The following is a 25,705-nucleotide window of genomic DNA, read 5'->3' as shown; positions in this document are numbered from 1 at the left end:
CTTCACTAAATAGGAGAGCATATGAAGGAGAGACACCAATGAAAGTGTGCAGTAGTCCTGGATACTGGGGAGGCTGAGGCAGGAGGCACAAAACATTAACGCCTCTTTCTCAGGATACCTCCTAGGTGGCCGGCCGTGTCAAAACGAAGCTGAGTATCTTCTTCCCGGCCACAGGCTGTCAGAACCATTGGAGTGGGTGACGAACTTGAACTTCTACTTTCTAGGAGAAGTGTACAGCCACAGAAGAGGGGGGTGGGATGGATGGATGGATGGAGGGATGGAGGGAGGGATGGAGGGAGGGATGGAGGGATGGAGGGATGGATGGAGGGATGGAGGGATGGATGGAGGGATGGATGGAGGGATGGAGGGATGGATGGAGGGATGGATGGAGGGATGGATGGATGGATGGAGGGATGGATGGAGGGATGGATGGAGGGATGGATGGATGGATGGAGGGATGGAGGGAGGGATGGAGGGAGGGATGGAGGGAGGGATGGAGGGATGGAGGGATGGATGGAGGGATGGATGGATGGAGGGATGGATGGATGGAGGGATGGATGGAGGGATGGATGGATGGAGGGATGGATGGAGGGATGGATGGAGGGATGGATGGAGGGATGGATGGTGATAATGAAAAACGGTGTGGTCCCTATGGAAACCACCAGAGACGCCACAAGAAAAACTAAAAGTAGAGTTTTCCTATAACCAGCAATGCCTTTTCTGGGTATATACCCCCAAAGAAGTGTAAGTAGGGTCTTAAAGAGATATCTGGATTTCTACATTCATTATAGCATTAACCCCAAAATGGCCAAGAAGAGAAGCACTCAAAGTGTCCATCAATGATAAAGATGATAGGGTGGCCATGAGTCTGAGTCAGGGTTTCTATTGCTGTGATAAACACCATGACCAAGAAACTTGGGGAGGAGAGGTTTTGGCTTACACTTCTACATCACAGTCCATTATTAAAGAAAGTCAGAGCAGGAACTCGAGGCAGAAACCGAAGCAGTGGATGTCCAGGAGTGCTGCTTACTGGTTTGCTCAGCTCTCTTTTCCTTCCTTCCTTCCTTCCTTCCTTTCTTCCTTCCTTCCTTCCTTCCTTCCCTCCCCCCTCCCTCTCTCCTTCCCTCCCTCCCTTCCTCTCTCAAGATTTATTTTATTTATTATGCCTACAGTGTTCTGTCTACATGTTGTCTGCAGATCAGAAGAGGGCACCAAATCTCATTATAGATGGTTGTGAGCCACCATGTAGTTGCTAGGAATTGAACTCAAGACCTCTAGAAGAGCAGCCAGTGCCATCTCTAGCCCCTCAGCTTGCTTTCTTATACCATCCAGGGGTATCACTGCCCCCCAGTGGGCTGGGCCTTCCCACATCCATCATTAATCAAGAAAATGCCCCACAGATTTGCCAAAGCGCAATTTGATGGAGGCGTTTTCTCAATTGAGGTTCTTCTTCCCAGACAATTCTAGTTTGTGTCAAGTTCACAAAAAAAAAAAAAAAACCAACAACAGAATACTGTGTAATTAAAATACTGACACCTCCCATCCCCTTTTTGAGACAGGGTCTCACTGTAGTCTTGGCTGGCCTGGAACTTTCTACATAGACCAGTCCTACCCTGAACTCAGTGATCCATCTGCCTCTGCCTCTCGAGTGCTGGGATTAAAGGTGTGCCACCACCGCCTGTTGGTCAAGTGTTTTACCAGCAACAGAAAGAACTAGGACACACCTGGAGACCAGAATGCTCTGCCATCTTACTCCCTCTCTCTTCTTCCTTCTCCCTGTCATCCCCAAACAGCCTCCACTCCAAGTGGCAATGTCCACAGCTAGTAGCTGCGTTACTGGCTCACGTTACATTGACAAGAGGCACTGGTTCCTAGTGTGGACTGAGCTAAGGTCTCACTGGGACAAGTCCTGCAACAGCAACTGAGAGATAAATGCACGTCACCATCCAGACTGGCCAAGTGCACTGAGGGGGCAGATGTGGCCTGTGCATCTGGTCAGAGCCCCGAGGTGGGGTGGAGCCTGTGGCTGCTGAGCTTAGGGAACCAGCCGCGTGCTTCTGTCCAGCTTCCTTTCTACCAGAAAAGGGAATAGTGCAGTGCTTCCCCGGCTCTTCTGATCTCCACTTGACATCACAAAAGGTCACACTGCCTCTTGTCAAGGACAATAAAAGATGAACAAGTCTGCAGAAAAGAGGCCGAAAATAAACTACCCTTCGTGGGCAAATTCTAGGGCAGTAACAGACAGCAATTTGGCCTGAAGTGGAACAGCAAGACTTCAGGACCAAGGAAAAACTTCTTTAGAATTAACCATAAAGGATAGCATTACAGGGTCATGAGGAAAAAAAATCCCTTAGTTGCCTCAGTTTCCACAATATCAGGAGAGTTACAATGCCACAGCAGAGTGATGGGGTCTTAAAGGCAGAAAGAGTCTTGGATCCCAAGGAACAAGGGAGGTTTCTTGCCCTTACAGGTTTTGGGGGGTGGGAGGTAAATTCCATACCATGCGACCCAGCCTGCTTAGGTCAGGAAGGCATTGGTGAAAGGCCAACTTTAACAGAAGGACATCCTGGGTCTGAGCAAAACTGATTAGGTTCGGCCTTGAACGTGGCTTCAAGGAAAAGGAGATGACTCAGCTGGGGGCTGCAAAGTCCCAGCACTGTGTCTCTTACCAACTCCTTAGTGGAGGAGGCTGCAGGGGGTTGGGGGTGGAGATCCTGACTCTGGGAAGTGGATACAACTGGAGGGTCTGTAATCTAACACTTGTGAAAATGTTATGTGGCAGATTTTCTATTTTCCCAACAAAAGCACCCAAACTGCTTCCCATTATTCTCAGTTGCCAGCTTTCACTGGGTGAAGAATCTTTTGACATCTAGACTGCCTCCTAAGGAAGCTGCTGTACCCATTCAAACATCCGGGGCCATTTCCCTGGGCATGTCAAAAGTCTTTTCTGTTTCTTCTTCACTCAAAATTCATTACTTGATACTCCTCAGGATTCCACAGGTGTGTAAGCTATTTGCACATCAAACCACCCAAAAGCCTGGCTTTTAGCAGCTAAATGTGAAATGGGGTAATAATTCACTTGGCTGCTTCATGATGAATGTTTTTCTAGCAGAAATGAGGAGTCTCAAAAGTGCTGATTTTGAAACTCAACTGTAAACATTGCTGCCAGGGGAGCCAAAGCCTGTTCATCACACAGGAGTAAAACCTACTTCCAAACACATGAGATCTGCCCCAGCCAGTCATCCTTGGCAGTCACTCTACAGGACAGAGAAGCCCTCTGGAAGCAGAGGCAGCCAAAGCTGGTTTGCAATCCATCTGTGCAGTCCCAAGGGAATCTAATCCCTGTCCCCATGACCCCACTGAATATCAAAGACCAGGAGCAGTGCAGAAGCTGCAGGAGTGAAGCTCCTCTGTGGGACCTGGGGACCTCTGTAATAGGAAACAAGCCCCACCAATGGCCTCTATATATCTGCTTACTACGAACAAATAAGATGGGGTCCTGGTTTGCCAGGAGCCAGAACCCAGGATCCAGCTGAGCACCACACATGGCACTTAGTGGTCTTGCCTTCAGTAGCAGCTTTTGCCCTCAGCACTCCTCAGCCATCAGAATCAATTTCTATACTAATGGTTTGCCTTGCAAATATTTCACTAATTGAGCATCACTCCAGACTCCTTAGCCCCTTTTGACTGGTTTCTTCATCATCAGTTTTAAGTTCTTTGTATATTCTAAACATTAAACTTCCATCAGATATACAGCTGGCAAAGTTATTCTCCCATCCTGCAGACATCTCTTCACTCAGCTAACTGTGTTCTTTGCTGTACAGAAGCTTTCTAATTTTATGGCAGCAGCACATTTGTCAATGGTTGGCCAAATCTCCTGAGCAAATGGAGTCCAAGTCACAAAATTCTTACCTATGTTTCATTCTTGATGAGTTTTCCCTACTTTTCTAGTAGCAATTTCGGAGTAGCGGGTCTTACATTAAGGTCTTTGGTCCCTTTGGAGTTGATTTTCATGCAGACAGAGAGATAAAGATCTGGTTTCACTCTTCTGCATTAAATGTCCAATTTTCCTAGTACCATTCGTGGTCTACAGAGCAAGTTGCAGACCAGGCCAGGCTATGTAATGAAACTATGTCTATAAACAAATGCATAAATAAATTCAAAATGTAAAAGACAGATTCCTAGGATTCACTTCAAATTTGCTTGTTCTCTTTCCAAACATCTATTAACTATTTAATCAACAGAAAAGAATCATGAAGAAGCTGAATTATGAGACCGGTCAGTTTCTTGGTTCCTAAAATGTACAGTGGGTAGATATGAGCTCTGTTTAAGGAGTATTTAGTGCTTTGGACCGCATTTCTCTACTAAAGACCTGGGGGAAATGCAAGAATGTCTATACACAGAAACAGCTATCACCTTCTGACATTAGAAAACTTAAGAATGTCATTGAATTGATACTGTTGGATCTTTGTGTATTTGTTAGAATTTGATCCACTCTGACCATACATTTAGGCAAAAGCTGAGGTGGGGGCTCCTCATAGCTTATTAGGTATTAGATATCACCGTCAGGATAGAGTGCATTACCCTAGAAGAGGCTTTCACGTGTGTTCAATCATTTCTGCGTGAAGACTCACAGAAAAACTTATGTGTAAGAAAGCAGACCGCAGTATGCTGTGGATTTCCAGACACCTTGAGTTTGACACTTCGACACTTCCAGAACTACAAGACGTCAATCTCTGTTGTTTACAGGGTTCATGTTCTAAGGCAATATGTTCTAGAACAGGAAATACGGGGACACTTGGAAATGGTGCATCTCCCACGGCTATGGCAAGGACCCCCTGCTGCTTGTAGGAAATCTTAGCTGGCAGTTTTGTTTCTCCTTCACTCTTACTATGTCACGCCACAGTTTACTGGGATCCCCAGCTTGTGACGGGGAAGTTATCTCTTGCCTTCAGCCCTTATATTAACAGCACGACTCAGGTGTCTCAGGAAATTATTACAGCAACACCATACCAGCATCCATTCACACTAAGGAGTTTGTTTTTAGTTTTTAAAGAACATAATTACCTGAATTTAGATAGAATGAGGTTTGAAAACCAAAGAGTGACAACCTACTAGGGACAGTTTGAAAAGGCCATTACAGTATCAGGCACATTCAGTAACTCACAGATACCAGAGTCATACAGAGTGAAGCATAATCAGTATCCTTGTTATAACTGGGGTGGTGGTTGTTGTTGTTTGCTGTGGACATCGCTCTGTATAAATAAAATACTGATTGGTCAGTAGCCAGGCAGGAAGTATAGGTGGGACAAGTAGAGAAGAGAATTCTGGGAAGTAGAAGGCTGAGGTGGGGAGACACTGCCAGCGGCCACCAGGACAAGGAAGATGTAAGGTATCAGTAAGCCACGAGCCATGTAGCAAAGTATAGATTGTTAGAAGTGGGTTAATTTAAGATAAAGGAACAGTTAGCAAGAAGCCTGACACGCATACAGTTTGTAAGCAATATAAGTCTCTGTGTGTTTACTTGGTTGGGTCTGAGTGACTGCGGGACTGGCAGGTGAGAGAGATTTGTCCTGACCGTGGGCCAGGCAGGAAAACTCTAACTACAGTTGTTGTTGTTGTTGTTGTTGTAACTATTATTGTAGAGTGCAGAGAGTACCTGCTATGGTTTGGATGGTGTGGACTTGTCCCTACCAGTTCATGTGTTTGAACACTCTACAGTAGGTGCTGTTTGGAAAGCTACAGAGAGCTTGGGAGATGTGGTATAGCTGTAAAAATAGGATCACCTGAGGCAGAAAGTGACTGCCAAAGCTGAGTAACCAGCCACCTCCTGGACCTCTGCTATGGTCACCATTTGCTTACACCATCTTGGCTTATCAGTCCCCTTGTCACAGAGATGAACAGCCTTAGGAGCCATTAAGGTTCAATGCCTCCCGCCATTGTCAGTTGTGGATGCCACCTCCTCTTATTTTCCTGGAAACACGAAAAGAATAAAACTTAGCTTGGCTCTGTATAAAAGTGCAGGTATCTGGGCTGTGTTGTGGCCCATCAGGGGAAAGATACTTCCTCCTAGTCCAAAGACAGCTGCCCACATAATGCATTGCATGGGGCTGGTTTGTGTCCTTCTGTGCAGAGAGCTGTTTGGTGGTGATCTGTAGGACTTGGAGCTTGGCAGTTGGTGGTTGGATTGGATTTGGACATTGGTGATTGTTTGGACTTCAACATCGACCATCTGACATACTTCAAATAGTGAGCTCTTTCCTGCTGTCTTGTTTGCACATGCTCAGAGGTTTTGGTTTTTGTTTATGTGACTTTATTCATTTGGGGGCATTTATTTCAGCCTTGTCTTCTTGTTTATTTCATTTTTCTTCATGCCTTAACACCCATTTTTCCTTTCTTCTTTAGCGGGTGGGGTGGGGTGGGGTGGGGAGACAGGGTTTCTTTCTGTAGCCCTGGCTATCCGGGAACTAGCTCTGTAGACCAGGCTGGTCTCAGAATTTATCCTTATTCCACTTCCTGGTGCTCTTTTTCTCCTCAAAATTTACTTTTTGTCATGTGCCCTGCTCAGCTTGCTCCTTTCATTATAAATCTTCATTTGAGTTACCACTAATATCCACACAACAGAGTCCATACTAGACTGTTTAGAGATTTCTTCTGTCAATGGAATTAATCCAAAACTCTTCATTGTACCCTCGGGCAGACTCTTTGGACAAGGGCAAAAGGCAGCTACTTCCTTTATCACAAAAATGATTCCTAGGCAACATACTAAAATTCTTCTCTGAAACCTCTTGAACCAGCTCAAGACCACTGTCTTCCACGCTCCTGCTAGTATGCCCAAATAAGCAACACCTGAAGCATCCTCACATAGTACAGCTGCTGCAGGTCATTAAGACCAAGCAGAAAACCTACCTGGTGATGGAATGTGCTGCCCAGGGACCCCTGCTAAACAGGTCACCAAGTGTGGGTATCTGAAGCAGGAGGAGGATGCACATACTTTATTTAGAGAACTGATTTTGGCCATCAAATACATACACAGTCACAATATTGCCCACAGAGACATCAAGCCTGAGAACATCCTCTAGACTGGGAGGGAACATCAAACTCAGTGATTTTGGTCTGGGGGAAAAGACTCGCTTCTGGGGAAAAAGTCAAGGGCTTCTAGGGGTACAAATGAATATCGTACTCCCGAGGGATTTGGTCACACACAATATGAAGGGCTTCCCACTGACATCTGGAGACTTGGGAGTGGTCCTCTCCCTTTTAGTGACTGGACAACTCCCATCAGAGAGATAAAGCACTCCAAATTGCAAATTTTATCCCAAAGCTGTTGGGTCCCACATCACCTCTCCCCAGTTTCAAGGCCTACTGAACCGATTAACGACTGTGGACCCCACAAAGAGCCACCCCCATCCCCTGCATCGTGGAAGGTATGGTATAACCATATCTGTACCATGAGGAAGATACATTGATTTCCTCTGCAGAAACCCCAAGAGAACAGACCCCAACCTTGCTTTCCAGATGTTTTCAATGGGGCACAAAATTCAAGAGATTAAAGACGCCTTGAACCAAAGGGATATACTCGTGTCATGGCACCCTACTTAATTCTTCAAAAGAAGCAGAGGCAGCACAGAATTGATCACGATGGAGGGCAGGGTGGCACAATGGCCCCTGCAGAACCTCCCAACCTTCCTCTGCCTCTAAGGAGGGGGAACAATGCCCCTACCCTTCCCAACTTCACTCTGCCCACTCTCTCTGAACAGCCTGGAGATGAGAGGAAAGGATGCAGGGTGCATAGTGACTCCTTCTACCCTTCCATCCTTGAAGAGAGCCCTCCTGGCTCCCCCCAGAACTGACAAATGCCTCACTTTAAAAACTAGACATTTAGAGAGACTGAGAGTACAATTGAGTGTTGTTGGAATCTTAGATGGTCTTTTAATAAAAAACTCAGAGCCAGATATCAGAGTGAAAGCTGAAAGATCAGAGAAGCAGAGCAGCAGCCACTAGTTCTTACCTCTACAAAATCCTCAGCCTCAAGAGAGCGAGTTATTGTTTCCTCACACCTTATATACCTTTCTCTGCCCTGCCATATTACTTCCTGGGATTAAAGGCGTGTGCCACCACTGCCTGACCTCTGTGTCTAATCTAGTGGCTGGCTCTGTCCTCAGGCAAGTTTACTAGGGTACACAATCGATCAACACAATTTAGTCCACATCTTCACCAACAATGTCCTCGGTGTTCATATCCTCATAGATCTCAAGTGCTGAAAACACCTAAGATGTGAGCACTGAGCGCTCTAAGATGACAGACACAAGGAGTAGCACATCCTCCCGGGAGTCCACGCCCAGGAGCCCCATTCCCAGTGAGCCAGCCCAGGAAGAGAGCACAGGCAGACAATCCTTACAAGACAGCAGCCCCATTCTCGAGGGAAACAGACCCACAGGAGAACATCTGAGGGCAGTGCCAGGGTGTGCCCAGAATCCCACAGAGACCCAGAAACACTGGGAAAGGAGATCCATGGAGTGCTGGTGATTCCATGGAAACTGAGACTTCAGAGAACCTTGAATGCACAGTGAGAATGTCACCCCAGCTACCTGTCTCCAGGTGTACCCGTGAGCCAAGAAGACAGTGGCACTGAAAGCAGTGGACCCCAGAGGTTCTGACCTGGTGGGTGTATCTGGGAGATACAATGTGGACCAGGTCAGGGCAAGCAACCGAAGACTGAGAAGCAGCAGTGAGGGTCCATCTGGAGTCCAGAAGTGAAGACAGAGTGGCAGGGACAGCTCAGCCCCACGGCTCTGGTGCAGCCTTTAACTGCCATGCTGAGGGAGATCCTGAAGCCTTCACAAATCACCCCAGCTCTTGTCTCTGGTTGTACACATTATTTCAAATTTGAGTTGTTTGATCTGTACTCTTTATACCTGGTTGGAAACACACACACACACACACACACACACACACACACACACACACACACAGATTTCGTATTTCATGTGCCTTCCCCTTCTGTAAGCGCCTAGATGTCACTCCTAATCAGTTTGCGCTTGTCTCCACCCACACCTGGGACATTAATCATCCTGCTCTACTGTTTCATAGGAGCCATGTGACATCAGTATGCACCTTGTTCCCCAATTTGCCCAGGGCATCCAGCCATGTGCAAGGAGAGGCTGACCTACTGACTGTTATTTGAGAAGATCCAAGGTGAGGGCTGAAGTGTTTGCCGCTTGAGTCCAGAGAAAGAGCCGGTAACAAGTATTGCAGGGGGCAGGGAAATGTTGATGTGGGAAAACCCATGAGCTCCCATGGTATGATGGTGTGGGCTTTCCTCTGGGAGGCCCATCGTGACTTGCCACATTCCCACAAAGCAGAAAGACCAGAGATCCTCCAATATGGTTAAAGTCAAACTGGATTCCTCTACCTCCAGACCCCACTCTCTAGGGCAAGCTATTTGGCTATTCTCATCCGTTTTATCACAAAGCTGGCACCTAGCATGCACAGGTCCTTGCCACCTCTGCCTCCACTGCTGCTGCTGCTGTTGCAGCATTGTTATCTCCATTGCAGTCTGGGAAAGACCAGGTGCTTCTGGTGCCAATATGTAAACACGCAAAACCCCATGCTGTGGAAACCACAGAGAAACACCAGGAACACCACTCAATGTGGAACCAGCCTCATCTGCAGGGACCTGGGAAAGGACCTCCTTTCTGAGCAGACACCCTGAATGGAAGAGAGGTACACAGGTGACGCTTCTGGCTCAGGCCATCGGGAAGGGGTGGTCAGTCACAGGTGATGCACACATGGACTTCGTGATTCTTACCAAACCCTCCTTACTCCGGTCTCCTTGATGGAAGAGGTCCCTGCTGACTGACAGAGAAGTAGGGCCAGGGTCAGAGACTCTCAAGTGGATGGACTGAGGAGAACAAGAAAACTGTGATCTGATCCCAGGAGCACCCAGCACCTTACCCTGACCCCTTGTCCTGGGAGAACACTGTCTGAGGCAGCTTGGAGAACTTCCTCATGAGGGCAATTCTTCTCTGTCCTGGCAGGAGCCAAGGGAGGGTAAGGTGTTTCTCAAGTCCCCTCTATCCACCACATCTCCATGCATGGGGCATGGAGAGTCAGCTGGTCTAACTGTCCCCTTTGGTCACCTAGGCACAGACACTACTTCCCCAGTAGGAAGACTCAGAAAGACTGCCAGCTTTGAGGGACAGACATACAGAACCTACAGTCACGTTGGGGTTTCTATATTTTCACCACCCGCAGCAGTGACATCACCCAATACCTGCAGAACTGAACCATTTTTAAAGGACTTAGATTTTGAAAGCCAAGTTACTGCTGATTTTGTGCATTGGGTGTCTGGGTGAAGATCAGCCAGCCAGGATGTGCACAGAGAGCTAGGCACCTTGCTGTGCCTGCAGAAGTGTTCCCAAGAGTGACACACACAGGGACCTGGGCAAAACATCTGTATCTATAATATAAAGATTAACTTCTTTTCAAAGTAAGTCTTATTGTACACTTAAGCCACCAAGTGCCATTATTTCATGATACATCATCTCATAATACAATTTCCCCATGTGATGAGAACCACTGTGATTCACAATAATCCACCACAGTCATTGTGTACAGTAGATCTCTGGCTTCTTCCCACTACAAACTGGCTCATTTCCATCCTTAGACCAACATCTTCCTATCATTTTAGCATCTCGCTTTAGGTCCCTCTAAACACTATTCTCCCCCTCTTGTGGCTTCCTTCGCTCAGCATTTTACCCTCCCATTTTACCCACGTTGACATTAATGGCAGGATCTTTTCACTTCTTTCTCTGAAGCAGGTTGCTGTTGTGACGAGCAGGCTAGCCAGTAACTCGCCCTCCCTCTCAGGATCCTGGGTGCTGTGGTGGCAGGCTTTCTCTCTTTGCATTTTTAGGCCTAATCTCATTCCTCTTCCTAGACATGTGGGGGTTTGGGGCTTCCAACTCTAATCAAGCAGCTGTTGATATCCCCACCCAGAAAAATGCGACCCTAGGTAGAACTAGAAAGGAAGAAGTGTAAATGTGTTTGCCTATCACACAGCTGGAAATGAAACGTACAAAATCCTATGGAATACAACAAAGAGTGTCCAAAGTGGGAATTTTATAGTTCTAGGTGCTACATCAAAAAAATCAGACCTAACAGAAATCGCTTGGTGATACACCGTGAGGCCTTAGAAAAATGAGAAACAGGTCAGACACAGGAGCAGAGTATGGGGAGAATTAAGATCAAAGCAGAAATAGTAGAGACAACAATACAAATAACTAATGCAGCATTGGGTTGGCTCTTCAAAAGGATGAACAAAACACACTCCTCGGCTAACTAATCAAATCAGAGAGAAGACTCAATAAAATGAGATATTACAACAGATACCAGTGAAATTCAGAAAGTCATTAGGTCATAACTTAAAAACACGTTCCACTAAACTGGAAAATAAAAGGATGCATTTCTAGATACATATGACACCAAAGTTAAATCAAGTTGAAATAAATAGTTTCTGCAGTTGTACATTCAGTAGTAAGACTGAGCCACGAGTAAAAGATTTGAAAGGCCAGGACCAGACACACTGCAGGAGTCTACCACCCCTCAACGAAGAACTAACACCATACTCCTCAAATGATTCCAAAATGAAGAAATGCAGCCAGTTTGTTTTTAATCAAGCCAGTATTACCCTGATACAAGACCAGATAAAATACAGAAGGGGAAAAAAAAGAGACAAAGAAATTACAGACTGATTCTCTTGTAAATGAAGGTAAAATTTCTCAATAAAATACATGCAAACCCAATTGAAGACCACCTCAAAAGATCACCAATTATGATCAAGTTGGTCTCATTTGGAGATGTTGGACTAATTTAATACACATGAATCAATACATGTGATTCATCACATAAATGGACCTATGGACAGAAATCATATGATTATCTCAACAGATATGGAGAAGACCTGTGACAAAACCCCATATGCCTTAATGACAAAAGTCATGGAGAGGCTAGGGTTGGAGGGAACCTCAAGATAACAAAGCTATTTATGACAAACTTACAGCCAACATCACCCTAAACAGGTAACAAATATCAAAACATTCCCCGCGAGATCAGGGATACGACAAGGGTCTGTACTCTCACACTCGCAATTATACAGTGCTTGAAGTCTTAGCTAGAATAATGAGACAAGGAACAAAAGGGATGCAGACAGGGAAATAAGTCAGATGTCCCTTTGTATAATGACACGATTCTATGCATAAGAGACCTGCAGACTCCACCCACCAAGAACTCTTAGAACTGTCAACACTTTTTCCTGCCATGGCTTCTTTCTAGGTTTCTACAAAGAAACGTAAACATTGGAAGCCAGTTTCACATATGAGAGAGAATGTGTAATGTTTGACCTTCTGGACCTGAGTTACCTCATTCATTATGACTGTTCCAGGTCCATTCATTTACCTGGAGATTCCATAATTTCATCTTTCTTCCCATTGTACAGATGTACCACATTTTTATTATCCATTCATCAGTTGATGGCCATCTAGGCTCATTCCATTTCTTAGCTACTATAAACATTAGAGCAATAAGCATGAACAAGTATCTCTATATAGGACATGTATTCCTTTGTGGGTATAACAGGCCTGTAAATACAAGCTAATGTGTCTCAGCCCTGTAAGCTGCCCTCACACACTGTCAGTAGGAACTCTACAGTATACTTTGTCATAAGCACAGCTCACACCCTGGAGCTTGTAACTGGCATCTGATGGAGAAGTAGTTAGGTCAGACTAAGCCTTTGTCCCAAGAGTCCGTGTGGCCCCTAGGGAGTCCCTGTCAGCCTACATGAAACTGCAGGATACCAGGTGGTATGTGCCAAGAACTACTAGATGTGCAACATCACGCTGTCAGTGTTACAAGTGGGCTGACACAGTACTTCCTGTTTTACCTTATTTTCACATAATATCCCCTTCAAGACCCTGTTTCTAAAAGAGCCACATTCTGAGGTATGGAAGGTGCTGAAGCTACAACTGAGGAAACCGGGTGGAACTCACCTCAGCCTGATGACTACTCCCCTCCCCTTTGCTCTGTTTTCCCAGCGGCTAACACAGGCACCCTCACCATGTCTTCATCATCTGCCCAGCAGAGGAACTTCGGGTGAGTGTTCAGGCAGTCAGATGTCTCTGTCACTGCTAGTTTTGGAAGTTGTTTGCAAGGCACTTTTTGTTTACTCAAATAATATTATGTCCTTCTGGGGCCTTTGAGGGGTTGAAGACTAGGTAGTTATAGGTGCAGTTTTCCTTAGTTATGATAGAGAGAAAATTATAAACCTTCGGAGTCACTAAGATGGATGGATGGTAGAGTGCTTTCTCTGAATTTGCTAAATGCAAATGGACTGAATATTGTAAATTAATTCTTACTTAATAACTGTTTTTGCTGCATATAGTTATACTATGTTAAAGTTAAAACCTTTCTTTTTATTTAGACGAAAAGGAGGAGATGTTGTAGAGTATTATTTTAAGGTGTGTTACTTTTGTTTATGTTGCATTTGTTTAACTTTGTAAAGCTGTGTTACTGTGCCTGTCTAAAACACCTGATGGTCTTATAAAGAACTGAACAGCTAATAGCAAGGCAAAAGAAAGGATAGGTGGGGCTGGCAGGCAAAGAGGATAATTAGAAGGAGAAGTCTGGGAGAAGAGAAAAAAAAGGAGAAGTAGCCAGAGAAGGAGGAAGACTCCAGGGACCAGCCACCCAGTTACCTAGCAAGCCATGGAGTAAGGGTAAGATTTACAGAAGTAAGAGAATGGGAAAAGCCTCAAGGCCAAAGGTAGAGTGGATAATTTAAAGTTAAGTAAAGCTGGCTAGCAACAAGCCAAGCTAAGGCCAGACATTTATAATTAAGTATAAGTCTCTGTGCGTGATTTATTTGGGAGCTGGGTGGTAGGCCCCCCACAAGAAAAAAAAAACACATAGGAAAGCCAGGTTTGCACTAGCAAGGTCCCCCTGAGTGTCTCAAGAATCCACACACCTTTTTAGCAGACTTCCCATTCCAAACCCCACTATACTTAAAGTCATTTCCTACATTTGTTTATGTGAGAATCTTAAGTGACTTCAAAATGCTTCTGGAAAAGACATATGTGATCTAAAGCAAGGGCTGGCGAAGTGATATTTTAAACAGAGCCAAGCACTGGCTGACAGTGGTCTCTGCCAGGCCTGGGGACACTCAGGAGTGGCCATTAGTGTCCTCCTCTGTGCTTTGGTATCTCTAACTAACGGCTTGTGGGTGACATATAGAGTCATTTTCTGATTTCCTTCACTATTAAAGATAATTGTAAAGAAAATATAGGGGTTGTGAATATGGCTCAATGCCTAGAGTGTTTCCTGGCATGTATGAGGCCTTGGGTTCAATCCCCAGCAGCCTATAACCTGGGTGTGATGGTGGTAGCACATGCCTATAATCCCAGCATTCACTAGGTGGTGGCAGAAGATCAGAGGTTCAAGGTTATCCTTGGCTATACATCAAGTATGAGGCCAACCTGGACTACATAAGACTGTATCAAGGTTTGGGGATTTAGCTCAGTGGTAGAGTGTTTGCTTAGCAAGCGCAAGACCCTGGGTTTGATCCTCAGCACAAAAAAAAAAAAAAAAAAAGACTATATAAAAAAAAAAAAAAAAAGGAAAATGAAGTAAAGAAATAACTGAGCTGGGCAGTGGTGGTGCACGCCTTTAATCCCAGCAGGCAGAGGCACGTGGATCTCTGTGAGTTTGAGGCCAGTCTGGGGTACAGAGGGAGTTCCAGGAAAGGTGCAAAGCTACACAGAGAAACCCTATCTCAAAAAACAAACAAAAAAACGAAAGAAAGAAAGAGAGAGAGAGGAAGGAAGGAAAGAAGGAAGGAAGGAAGGAAGGAAGGAAGGAAGGAAGGAAGGAAGGAAGGATAACTGTACTTATTTCTCATAGTAAAACAATATAGTTTCTTCCAGAGTCCAGAGGAGATAGGAGTTAGCCTAAAATAAACAGGCTAGGTCAGCATTGGCATATACCTTAACTGGAGTCTGGTAATTCCTTGTTCTTTTAAGACAAATACAGGAATGTATCACCCAGGACCTGGGTAGGGAACATTGCCTATCATAGGTTTTCCCCACAAGGATGGTAGTGAGGAGGGTGAGCCTCTCAGAAGGACACACATGGGACAGGATATAGTTCTGATCTCATCTATGGTGCTTCTGAGTCCAGCACATCCTATTCTAACACAAAAAGGTCAGAGCAGAAAGACTGAGGGTCAAATGCCCAGTCCCTGAAAGATGGAAAGAATTCACAAGTAACACTCCCCAGAAGAGCTAAGGTAGACCACAGCAAGTGCTTTGGAGAAGCTGGTGTGAATCTTCTAGGCAGAGCTGGGGGCCAGGGGTGGGGGGTGGGGGGCAGAAGTCCAGCATTAGGTGGGTATGTTTACTCAAGGGATTATTTATAAAGCAAACACACTCACAACGACCATCCAGAGTAAGAAAAGACACACTGACAGCATGTCCAGGAGATCTCACTGTGCCAACCTCTTTAGAAGTGTTTGAGGTATATTTTGAAGACCGTAAAATTTCTTTCAAATGTCTTAAAAACATCTTTTTTGACCCCAATATTCATAGGAGTTCCCTTGGAAAGTGACTTTTCTCCTGGAAATCACAAAGCACAGTGTAATGAAGTACCTCATATTTGACCTTTTTTTTTTTCTTTCCTTAATTGGAATTCAAAGGTTAATCATTTATGCATGACAACACCCCCCCCCCCATCATAGCTACCTGGAAGGCAGATACAGGAAATCCACTTGTATCCAGAAGTTCAAGACCAGCCTTGGCAACATACTAAGACCCACAGCCTTGAAAAGAAAATTTTACTCCGACACTTCAGCTTCATATAAACCACACACACACTTTAAGATGTCATAAATGAATGAAGATACATGTCTAAGTTTATATTTGAATTATATCATAAATCTTCTATATAAAAATCAGTGCCTGATCAAATAAAATTCCAATGTTCCATAAAGTTTTATGAAACACACACATAAAACTGAATACATTTTAAAATCATAGGGGTCTGTAATCCAATCAAAGTGACCCTTTCACAGACGAAGGCTGGTGTCAGTGAGAGCAACAGCTTCCACCTCCGAGGAATAAAAGGCACAGTTCACTCTAAAGCTAAATGTCAGTGATCACGTCCTGACTTGGGTCTCCTCAAATACCATGTGCCGATGAGGTAGCAACTTAAGAATTTTTGTTTTCTTCCTCCAAAACAGGGTTTCTCTGTGTAGTTTTGGTGCCTGTCCTGGATCTTGCTCTGTAGACCAGGCTGGCCTCGAACTCACAGAGACCCACCTAGCTGGGATTAAAGGCGTGTGCCACCGCTGCCCAGCCAAGAATGTTTATAGTAAGAAGATAAAGAAAGCCATGGATCAAGACACTTTTTAAATATATCGGCGGGCACATCAGGTGGGAGGTCACAGCAAGATGGGAAGAACTCTGCAATGACCTTGGAAGCTGACAACACTCGCAGCCCTTTTACTGGTTTTGTTAAGCTCATCCATTCCAGAATGTTTTTATCTGTTAGTCACAGGATGTCAAGTCTGAGAGAGGGAGGCAAGGAACGGCTATTTAGTGGTAAGCCAGAGAGAGATTATAATTAGGCTCTGGACCAGCAACACTGCAGCCTTTCCGCGTCACCAGCATTCTAATCTGTCAGTCAGCCTCCGCAGACATGGCTCCTTTCCAGGAATTCTGATTCACGGTTTCCCCCATTGGCCAACCATCTAATTGTGTCTGGCTTGGGGATATATACTATTTATCAAATACTACACTGTCCTGAATAGCTAGGAAAGCTCATTTCTAGGATGTGATGGAGATGAGGGCAAGCAGAGACTAAGAGAGCAGTCTTGAGGGAATGGACTAGCTGGTAAAGCCTTTAAGAAACTCCGTATCAAAAGCATTAGCCATCATTATATTCACACCGGTAAAAACACAAAAGGCAAACTACAAAGAAAAGCCATCTCAAGGAAGCACCTGAAGGTAAGTACAAAGCAGGAGGGTTCTGGAAGTAAGCTCGAGCCACAGGGGCACTGAGAGGGTCCCCACACTCAGCAGCTGCAGCAATGACGAAAAACCAGTCTTGAGTGTGTCATACCCGTAATCCCTGCATTTGGGAGTTGCAGTCAAGGAAAGAAAAATCCTGCTTCAAAAATGGGGGAGGGCCGAGCAGGGGACATGGCTCAGCAGTTCAGAGCACTGGCTACTCTTACAGAGGCCTCGCCTGGGTTCAGCTCTCAGCACTCATATGGCGGATCACAGCCACCTCTAGGCAGTTTCAAAGGATCCAATGCCCTCTTCTGGCCTCTGTGAGCACCGGGCATGCAAAGGCTCGCAGCTTGCCAGCTGAGTTTCTGGCTCTCCCCTCATCAGGCAGGCAGAGATCCACAGCCCTTCCTTCCATGTGGATAACAACAACAACAGTAGTAACACTCATCTCAGCTATCAGCAGGACCCAAGCAGGACCCAGGAAGCTGATTGTCCACCCTTGCTTAGAAGGCTGCTGAGGGCTGAGGGCACAGTGGAGGCTACGCCTCCAGCTCTGTGCTTCCCAGAGATCTTTAAAAGCGTGTTGAGGGGCAGCTCTAAGTGGGTGAACAGAGGCACTGAGTAAGTATCCTGGCACAAATACTTTTGAGAGCTGCAACAAAGCAGTAAAATGTAGAGAGCTACGACCCCATTTCATACTCTGGCCACTATGCTCTTCCCCACATCAAGCACCAGAAGCACGTCACCGGCCCGCACTTTCTGCTTTGCTCTACAAGGGCATTCTGTTTCCAAGGCCTTGTATTATTCTCCAGGGTTTTTATGTTTTGCATTATTTTTAGTTTCCGGCAATTACCTGTAAGCAGTGTCAGTCTCAAGGGACCTCAACAACCTCATCCTACACAGATGACCATCTGTGACAACTCGCACTGAGCCACAGGGTTAGTAAAACCCAGGGTGTTCCTTTCATATAAGAGAAACCAAGTCTACAGAGCTCCCCAGCCTGATGACCCAGGGCCACAGAACACTTATCAGCTGCCAAGTCACCTCCAGATGACAGAAATGCTCTGCTGGGCAGGAGCATAAAAGATAAGCAGTACACTGTAACTTGTTCCGGCACAACACTGTGTGCACACGAACCACACTCAGCCATGTTCCAGACAGAAAGGCCAATGCAGTCTGCTCACACCTGCAGTCTCAGCTACCTGGTGAGCTGATTCGGACAAATCACGGGAACCCAGGAGTTTGAAGCCAACCTGAGCAAAACGGCCAGATTCCGTCTCAAGCTTTTAAAAGGGTTAGGAGAAGCAAGGTATAAAGCATTCATTCACGGGTAGGCATTTACTGAGCACCCACTATATACCTCACAGCATCCTAAATCCTTGGGGTACTATAGCCAACATGACATGCAGCTGGTGCACATACACACCAGCAGGAAAAACACCCATACTAAATTAAATTAAACAAGTATTTAAAAATAGGAGTGAGGGAGGGAGGGAGGGGATGCATTAAACAGTTTTGGTAACTAAAAAAGTCAAAAGTCTGGGACTTCAGTCATTTAGGTGTCCGAATGTGCCCCTTGGCAGGTCACATGCTGGAAGTTTTGAATGAAGAAGGGCAGTGTTGGGAGATGGTAGAATTACTAAAAGGTGGGACCTAGGGCAAGGACATCAGTTTACAAGGGATATCACCACTGAGGCCACCTTCCCAATGAAGGTAAAAATCAGTGTTCTTCAAGAAATTTGAAGAGAACCACAACACTGGTGCTGTTCACATCACAAACGAAGAAGTAATTCAAAATCTGTCACAGAAATGCCAAGTCAAAAAAGCCACTCTCAAGAAAAACCGCATCCAGGGAACCACCCAGAAGATCGAGAGGTTTGACCAGGTGGCTTTCAGCTCCTGTCGGCCACTGCAGCCACTGCGGCCACTCAAGGGTGCAGAGGAAAGGTTCTGCATGTGAGCATGCACACCAGGAATCTTGGCAGAGAAACAAACCATGTTAAAAGGACCAAATGGAAGTTCCAAACTAAATGCCAAGTGTCTGAAACTAAAACCTGGATTGATGGCTCCTCGGCAGCACAGAGATGACCCAGGGGAGGAGACAGTGAGAAACTACTCAGTCTCCAGAACAGAGACAGTGATCTAAGGTGTACGCACGCACGCACGCACGCACACATGCACACACAAGCATAGGTACACACATCTAAGAATAATTAAAGCAAAAGAGGTCATGATTTGAAAGAGAACAAGGGGGGTGTATGGGAGGGCTTTGAGGGAGCAAAGGGAGAGAGAAATGATGTAATTATGAGCTTTAAAAAAAAGCCCACATTATTTAAAAAAGAGCCCCAGAGCTGAAGAGATGGCACAGCAGTCAAGAGGACTGGCTGCTCTTGCAGAGGACCCAGGTTCAATTCCCAGCACCCACATGGTACACACAACTGTAACTCGAGTGCTGTGGATATGATGCCCTCTTCTGGCTTCCACAGGCATTGCATGCATGTGGGTCATAGACACACAGGCAGGCAAAACACCTACACATAAAAAAAATTTTTTTTTTAATCTAAAAAAGGAGATTAACTCCAAGACTATGGAGTTAATTTCAAAGGCCCAGAACACAAGATGAGAAAATGTAATAGAGTCTTTTCCCTAAAGGACCTAAGTTTCTACACATTTCGCCATTCTGTTTTGTTTTAGTTAGGTGACCTTAAAGGCTGAGGGAGAAAAACAAACTGGGGCCTGGGAGATTTTTCTCAACACTTGCCTCCCAGCGTGCAGGTCCTGGGATCTCCTCTCAGTCCGTGGCTGAAACTTGTGGACCACTTGCTAAATAACCTTTGATACACAAAACTAACATTTCTGAAGCACAAATTCCTGGGCACATTCCTAAGCACTGACTGACGCACTGACCCAGAGGGCGGAGGCCCCACCACTGTTCCTAAGAGACAGGTAAGGAAACTGAGGCACAGAGAGGCACGCAATCTGTCCAAGGCTGTCGCAGAGCAGATATGCAGTTGTCTTCAAGACTGCTAGGAGGCTGTGAAGATGTGTCATTGGGAAGAGCCATAGCTCTGCAAACAAGAACCTGAATTCAGATGCCCAGCACCCACACAAAGCTAGGTATGGCCCAAAAGTACAGACAGAATTCTGGGGTTCACTGTCAGCCAGTTGAGCTAGAAAGAAAACAACAAGCCACTGGTGAGCTCCAGATTCAGTAAGCAATCCGGGCTAAGGGAATAAAATGATTGGAAGAGCTGGACACCCAATGTCCTCCTCTGGCCTCTACATTCACACGTGCACATGTACCGCTGACATCATCATCATCGTTACAACACACACACACACACACACACACACACACACACACACACACACGCTCTTACACACACGGCTTTCCCATTGGCTTTGCCGTAGATGATACCTCTGACTGTACAACAAAAAGGTGTATTTTACTCCGCAGGAAGTTGCTTGTCTCTACCTCCCCTGACCTCCAGGGAGAGGCAGCCTTCAGTTATGCTCTCCTGCTGGGGAAAATGATGCCTTCTGTAACTACACTGGAAACAATCCAGAGAAACGGAGCTAAAAAAATGTAAGTTCTAGAACTTTCTAGTCAGAAACTTTCCTTTAGATTCACAGAACCCCCATGACTGAGAGCAGCCTTGCCTGGTGTCAGAAAAGCAGACTTCCCAAAGTTTCTAGCCTGTGCCAGCCTACCTTCCTGATGCTGTGATGAAATCATGACCAGAAGCAAGTTGAGGAGGAAAGGGTTTGTTTGACTTCCACTTCCACACTGAAGGAAGTCAAGGCAGAAACTCAGACAGGGCTGGAGCCTGGAGCTGACACACAAGCCTGCTTTTTTATAGAACCCAGGACCGCCAGCTCAGGAATGGCACCATCCATAATGGGCTGGGCCCTCCTCCATCTATCACTAATTAAGAAAATGCCTTACAGACAGATATTATAGAGGCATTTTATCAATTGGGGTTCTCTCTTTTCAGATAACTCTAGCTTATGTCAAGTTGACATAAAACTAGCCAGCACACTAACTTTCCAAATAAATCTTTTTCCTTGCCCAAACAACTGGCCCTTCCAGTGGTTGGATTTTTCCAGTGGCAACAAACATGGGTCTTGGCAACAAACATAGAGCTGATTAAATGACCCTAACTCCAGGTACAAAACCAACTTTTTGAAAATATAGTTCCTCATTCCTACCAACAGTACATAAACACATCGAGAATTTTTAGTACCTAAAGAAATGTTTCAGGGCTGGAAAGATGACTCAGCACTTAAGGGCACTGGGTGCTCTTCCAGAGGACCCAGATTCTACTCCCAGAATCCACATGGTGGCTTACAACCATCTGTAACTCATGTTCCAAAGGATTCAGTGCCCTCTTTTGGCCTCCACAGCAGCAAGCACAAGACTGGTGCACAGGCATGCATGCAGGCAAAACACTCATGCACATAAAATAAAATATTTTAAATTAAAACTGTTTCTACGAAATACAGGGATTTCATATCCAAAATACATTGGAACATTATCTCTTTCATTTCCCTACCAAATGGACAGTCTTAATATCATGCAAGAATCTATGTTAGTACCCCTAACTACAAAGAGCATTAATGTCAACAGCCCCCCAAATTAAGAAGGAAAAGTTTCAGCCAAGCATTTTACACCCTAACCCCCAGTAAGATGCTTTCTCCTCACCAGAACCTGGGTGTAATATTTTTTTCAAGTTAGCTATAAAGGAAATAAGAGAATAAAATCGCATAGCCTATAAAATCTAATCAGAAACCCAGGAATGTTCCCATACACACTCTTTCCTATCTGAAATTCCAGCCGTGCAATTGGGAGCCTGAGGCACACCACACACTGTTGACTGTTTTGTTTTGTTTAACCATAAGCAGTCCAGAGAATCTGGAGAGAATTAATATTTTGGATTTCTACTTCTAAAGAATAGGCCTGCTGTGAAGGTCAACACCAACAACTGGAAGGCTCCAAAGGGATTCACAATTGCCCCAAACTAGTCATCCTAAATGCAGATAAACAACCGTTCCAGAAACCAGGCAATGAGGAGATCACTGGATTTCTCTACTGTGGCTGCTTCAAAGACTCACCAAACAAAATAACCTAACAAGTTATAATCTTGAGCTGATGCAAAGTTTCCCCTTAGTCAAGCAGGAATCCAGAACCACTAAACATTAGACTTGGGCTGGAAACATTTCTAGTGATACGCAGATGTCTAAAGAGACTTCAGAAGTTTCTAGCTCTACAGTGACAGGAGGCCCAGGAAGGACAGCAGAGCACTAAGGGACAGTGGAGCACCTGGGGACATTGTAAATACTGCACAAAGTACCTGTTCCTTGAGGCCTGGAGTAAATTACCCAGTGAGAAAAGTTACAGGAACCTGTAACAAGTAGAGAGAAAGGAACTTGCAGGGGATGCTGAGAGCCAGGAAGCAGAGCAGCAGCTCAGGCTCATACCTGGTCCAGAGAGAAGCTCCCAGAGCTGCTGGCCTGAAGTGCATTGTCATTCTACGACTCTGACTTCAAAGACTCTTTTTAAAAGCACTCCTCCTGAAGTCCTAGAAGTCTAGAGCTGTAGAACATCTTAGGCTGCCTCATTCATTGTCTTAGAAACTATTTTCTCTTGACAAATAGGGCAAGTGAGGCACAGGCAGGTGGATTCTAGTTATTTCAAGAAATGAGCTGAATCAAACTCAGCACAGGAGGCTGAGGCAGGAGGATCTAGCATTATCTAGAAAAACTGCATATTCGACATGGATCCCAGTGGAACCACAGCAGGCTTAGTTTGTGTACCTGCTCTCTGTGATGTTTGCACAATTATGAAGTCACATGCTAAAGCATTTTGTTGAACATGACCCCATCCTTCTGCAAATCTATACGGGGCATGTCTGGTTGAAGACCTCATACCCACCTTTCCCACACCCATTTTAAGGTCAAGTCTCCTGTCTCCATTGGAGATTAGACCCTGGGCTTCTGCCCTTGAACTTTCTGAAGTCAGCTCTGACTGAAAACCAGCTTTCTGCTCCCTGAGGCAGCCAACAAAGGAAGACTGGACTAGAGTGTAGAGGTGAAGGCAGAAATCCAGTCTCAAGTGTCTGTGTATGCACCAAGTGACGGGTGGAAACAGTCAAAGGAGGACCAGACTGGGGCACAGATGTCGGTATGAGACAAAATGTTTACACCTGAAGCTACTCAGAGGAATGCCATCTTCCCCTCCTCTTCAGAGGCTGGGACCACAGAAAGACACTACCCTCCACATAATCCTAAGAGGCCACTGATTTTAAGGCAAATGACAAAAAACTAATGTCAAAATCTGATGGATGTGAAGATAACATCAATTTGAAAGTGCACCCCAAACTCAAAAATGTTATCCTAAAGAAGGTGTATCTTAGAATAAGGAGAATACGACAGGCTTTTCTGAGTCATAGGCTGTGGATAGAGGGCAGATGTTCTCAAAATTTTAATAATTTTTCTTTAATCTTGAGGATTTTGTACATGTATAAAATGAAACACGATTAGACCCTCCTTCACTTTTCCCAGATCCTCCCAACTTGGCCCCTTCCCACTTAATGTCTTTTCATTTGTTTGTTAACCTCCTAAGTCTAATTATTGCTGCATTCATGCACAGCTCCAGGGACTTGGCTGGGAGAGCAAGGGAACAAGATAAAAACAAACACAGACAGACACAGACGAAAGCTGAGGTCGAGGGATCTGGGCTCGTTGCTGAAGAAACCTCAGCACCCCAGAAGTTTGGCATGTTTATTAGATAGCCTTGAACAGAGAAGTAGGGCTGTAGCATATGGCTACACAGGAGGTGGGGTTATTACATACAGATAAACAAGGAGGCGGAGTATAGAGCTAACCAAAGAGCCAAGTTTAGCTAACCCTGGTAGGAGGGGCAGTCTGTTGGGCAGTCTTCAGATGCAAACATGGGCGGGAGAGGAAAGCTAGAGCAGGTATTTTCTGCACCCCGAGGAAGGCTCTACCATCCCTCTGAGCCTGAGGAACCCCTATGGAGTCCTTGATATAGCTATGCCTGTATCAACAATACAAGTTTGTGCAGGACTTCAGTCAGGACTGAGTACCCTACACGCTCTGCCCACTTGTGTCCGGGTGTGGAGTCACCCATTGAATCATGAGAAATCCGCAGTGGCTACATGTTCAAAATAGAATGATTCTCCCTCTTCTAGTAACTACCAGCTTTCAATAACCCCTCAGTAAGGGATGAGACCTGGAGAGGACTCCCCAACTAGACCAGAATTGGGGCTGGATTGTCTTACGCCACTAACCACGGCTGCCCCTGAGCTCATGAGTGTAACAGCCATATCAAGTCCAGGAGACAGCATTTCTCCACACTCCTCCCCATTACCCAGCTCTTACACTCTTTCTGCCTCCTCCTACCTGACTCTGGGGGAGAGAGGGTTACTTGCAATCTCTTATTCTCAGCACTCGGAATTGTATGAGCCTAAGTATTAACCCCTACTCACTGCAACAAGAAGCTTCTCTTAAGTTGTGGACAGAAGAGAAAGGAATGACTTAGGGTTGATGCACACAGCAAAAGGGATCAGTGTGAACACACCAACAGGAGGGTCCCTCAGTCTGGTTGTCAATCAGTCTAGATGAACTGATGAGTTCCAGGTTCAATGAGAGATCCTGTCTCAAAACAATAAGGTGAAGAATGATTGAGAAAAGCACCTGACATGAACCTCTGGCCTTCATACCCATGTATGCAAGCACACACACACACACACACACACACACACACACACACACACACAGAGTAGATGAAGTCCTGGGTGAATGTGTATTATTGACATGGGCATAGCCATGTCAATGAACCCAGTGACTCAGAAACATGAAAATGGCCAAGTCTTACCCGGGTGGTACTCAGAGGAAGAACAAAGCGTTCCGCTAATCCAAGGGTTTAGGAAAGACTGGCCAGTGTGCGCAAAAACTAGCAACCACAGCTTCCTCCCTTCCTCCAGGAGGACTGCTCCCTTACAGCAGCCTCCTACTGGGACGAGCTAATCCCTCTCCTGGTTCTGATTGTGGTAGGAGCTTCCATCAGAGTGAGCACATCCCACCCAATCCCAGCTTTTCTGTCTGTCTGTCTGTTGTTTCTTCATTCCTACCGTGTCCCAGTCAGGTTTCCAAGGTCGAGCCGTGCAGGACTCGGCACACACACACACACACACACACACACACACACACACACACACACACACACACACACACACATACACACACACACACACACACACACACACACACACACACACACACACACATACACACACACATACACATACACACACACACACATACACACACACACACACACACACACACACACACACACACACACACACACACACACACACACACACACACACACACATACACACACAAACACACACACACACACACACACACACACACACACACACACACACACAGGCTCTGAGGGTCCTCGGGCTGTACTGACACAACACTGAGTTCTCTCTCCTGATGCTGCTGCTGGCACAGTTCCAACAGACTGATCCCACTCCTTGTTCTTTGTTTCAAAATTTATTTTATTATATACGTGCGTGCACGAATGTACAGATGACCAGAAGAGGGTATCA

General features: G+C 45.5%; 1 protein-coding gene across 1 annotated transcript in view; it reads right to left on the bottom strand.

The window, feature by feature from the left end:
* Positions 1-25,705, bottom strand: part of Ninl (ninein like) — a 77,125-nt gene that overhangs the window by 47,318 nt on the left and 4,102 nt on the right. The window lies entirely within an intron of this gene.

This window comes from Onychomys torridus, chromosome 4, assembly GCF_903995425.1.
Source record: "Onychomys torridus chromosome 4, mOncTor1.1, whole genome shotgun sequence".
Taxonomy (NCBI): Eukaryota; Metazoa; Chordata; class Mammalia; order Rodentia; family Cricetidae; genus Onychomys; species Onychomys torridus.
The sequence above is the reverse complement of the archived record's forward strand: the minus strand, read 5'-3'. Positions and strand labels throughout refer to the sequence as shown.